This window comes from Lipotes vexillifer, unplaced genomic scaffold (assembly GCF_000442215.2).
Source record: "Lipotes vexillifer unplaced genomic scaffold, Lipotes_vexillifer_v1.1 scaffold1082, whole genome shotgun sequence".
NCBI classification, from domain to species: domain Eukaryota; kingdom Metazoa; phylum Chordata; class Mammalia; order Artiodactyla; family Lipotidae; genus Lipotes; species Lipotes vexillifer.
The window spans coordinates 150,406-153,312 of NW_006781388.1; positions in this window are offsets into that span (position 1 = coordinate 150,406).

A 2,907-nucleotide genomic window follows, 5' to 3' on the forward strand; every position below is an offset into this window, starting at 1 on the left:
TTTTCTCTTAATTTCTCTCTTAGTGGACTTCTCAGAAGAAGGTACATGTCAAATATGCCTATGTATGTATAAAGAAGCAAAAATAAATTTAACCGTGATTTTATAAATAATTGTCAAAGTAGCAATGGGAAGAAAACATAATGGAATTATCCCTAAAAGAGTCTGTCCGAAAACAAAAATGTTACACAAATGATCATTCATTCATGCACGCAATAAAATATACCAACTGGACAGCCACAGGCAAAAGAATGAAACTGGACCACTATCTTATGCTACCCACAGCAATTAATTCAAATTGGATTAAAAACTTTAATATAAGACCCAAAACCATACAATTCCTAGAGGAAAACATTGGTGGTAAACTTCTTGACATAGGTCTTAGGCATGATTTTTTTAATATGACACCAAAAGCAAAGGTAATCAAAGCAAAAATAAACACGTTAAACTACATCAAACTAAAAAGTTTCTGCACAGCAAAGGAAACCATTAACAAAGTGAAAAGTCAGGCTACTGGAGTGGAGAAAATATTTGGAAAATGGGCAGAAGATCTGAATAGGCATTTTTTCAAATAAGACGTACAGATGGCCAACAGGTACATGAAAAGATGCTCAATATCACTAATCATTAGGGAAATGCAAATCAAAACCACACTGATATATAACTTCACACCTGTTAAATTGGCTATTATAAAAAAGACAAGAGATAAAAAGTGTTGGCAAGGATGTGGAGAAGAGAAAACTTGTACACTGTTTATGGGAATGTAAACTGGTGCAGCACCTATGGAAATCAGTATGGAGGTTCTGCAAAAAATTAAAAATACCATATGATCCAGCAATTCTACTTCTGGGTATTTATTTGAAGAAAATGAAAATACTAATTTGAAAAGATATGTGCACCCCTATGTTCTTTGCACCATTTACAATAGCCAAGATATGGACAACCTAAGTGTCCATGGATGGATGAATGGATAAAGAAAATGTGTCATTAATATATATATATATATATTATATACAGGAAACTGCATACTCTGTTACATTAAAATCTGTTGATCTATCCTGAATTTGAATGGATCTTTTACCCATGGATGATTCTGTAACATATGCATTGCTCATTTGAAAATTCACCGTGGTATGTAGACCTTTCAAATGTTTGCACGTTTCATTATGTAATATTTTTAAAAACCACACTTGTTAATATCACCACCAATCTAATCAGGAAAGTCAGTATAGGGAAGCTGTGAGGCTCACAGTGGTAGGAACACATTTTCCAAAATCCTCATTTTCTCTTGAAAGTTCAAATTTTCCCATTGGCAACAAATACAATCAGTTGTTTTCCTTGAAGTGACAGGCTCAACTGATTCATTAAAAGAAAGAAAAACGTCCATCAAATACTTAATTCTGAAAAAGTATAGTTTGTTGGTCTTTCAAGTAAAAGTGATGTTTCATGGAAAAAAGGAGCTAAATAGGTAGCTGGTTCAGCTCCTAACACAATCACATGTGTGTTTCCTTTAAAACCACTTCTTTATTTCTTTACGCAGAACACCTTTATGTTTACTTCCCATTTTGTCACACAGAATATTAGAAAGACATGCTGAAGTGTTGAGATTTAATAAAATTAAAAATTGCTGTATCACAGACGTAGAAAACAAACTTATGGTTACCAAAGGGTAAAGTGGGGAATAAATTAGGAGTTTGGGATTAACAGATACACACTACTATGTATAAAATAGATAAACAACAAGGACCTACTGTAGAGCACAGGGAACTATTTTCAATATCTTGTAAAAACCTATAATGGACAATAATCTGAAAGAGAATATATATGTGTGTGTGTGTGTGTGTGTAAAAAACTGAATCACTTTGCGGTATAACTGAAACTAACACAACATTGTAAATCAACTATATCTCAATAAAAAAAATAATAATAATAGAATTGCTACATCAAGGACATTCCTAAGTGGAACTAGCTTTTTTTTTTTAATGGCCTCATGTGTGACACGGTGAAGAACAGAGTACCTACTAGAACACTTAGTTGCCACTGTCTTGATTTGAGCCTCTGCACCAGCAGTTTCAAGCAACATTGACTTTGGCTCTTTCAGTGCAAATGCAGATACAGTGAAAAGGGCAAATCATGCTTTAGCATTATTATGAAAATAGGTTTGACCTCGTGGACTTCCTGTAAAGGTCTTGGGGATTTCTAGGGGTCCAGAACACTTTGAGGACTGTCCTTTATAGCTCCAGTTCTCCACGAGGCTGCATATGAGCATATAAGCATCACCTGGGGAACTTTCAAACACCACCAGTGTTCTGGCTGCACTTCAGCTTTGTTAAATTGGTCTCTGAGGTAGGGCCCTGGAATAGGTATAATTTAAATCAGGTAATTCTAATGTAATCCAGATGAGAACAACTAGTTTAGAGACCAGCAAGAGAGAGGGTGACCTTTGTGGTAACTACAGTACTTTGTGAAACTCTGCAAAGAATCTAATGACCTACTGCAGATTTTTAGCACTTTGAGTCTTTCTCTTTGATTCTTACTCCTAAAAACTTGGCATGTCTCCATGTATTCTCAAATGTAAAATTTCTTTTATAGTGTCTGGAAGATTTGGGACAAGGAATTTAACAAAATGTTTAACAAGATACAAACACGATTGTCACAATTCAACCATACAGAAGTGCGTATGTGTAAATAGTTATTAGGAGATCCTCAGGGCCCACTCAAGATAAGCAAAGATAATGTTTCTCTATTTTGTATTTAGAAAAATAGATCACTTTTTCAATGTTATATAAATTATCTAAATTGCCTCACTTCTCTAGCCATCTGTTTCACCTCTGTAAAACAAGAAGTTAATCTAGATGAAACTAAGGCTCATCAGTTAGCCTATGAGATCATCACTTAGCGGGACTTTGG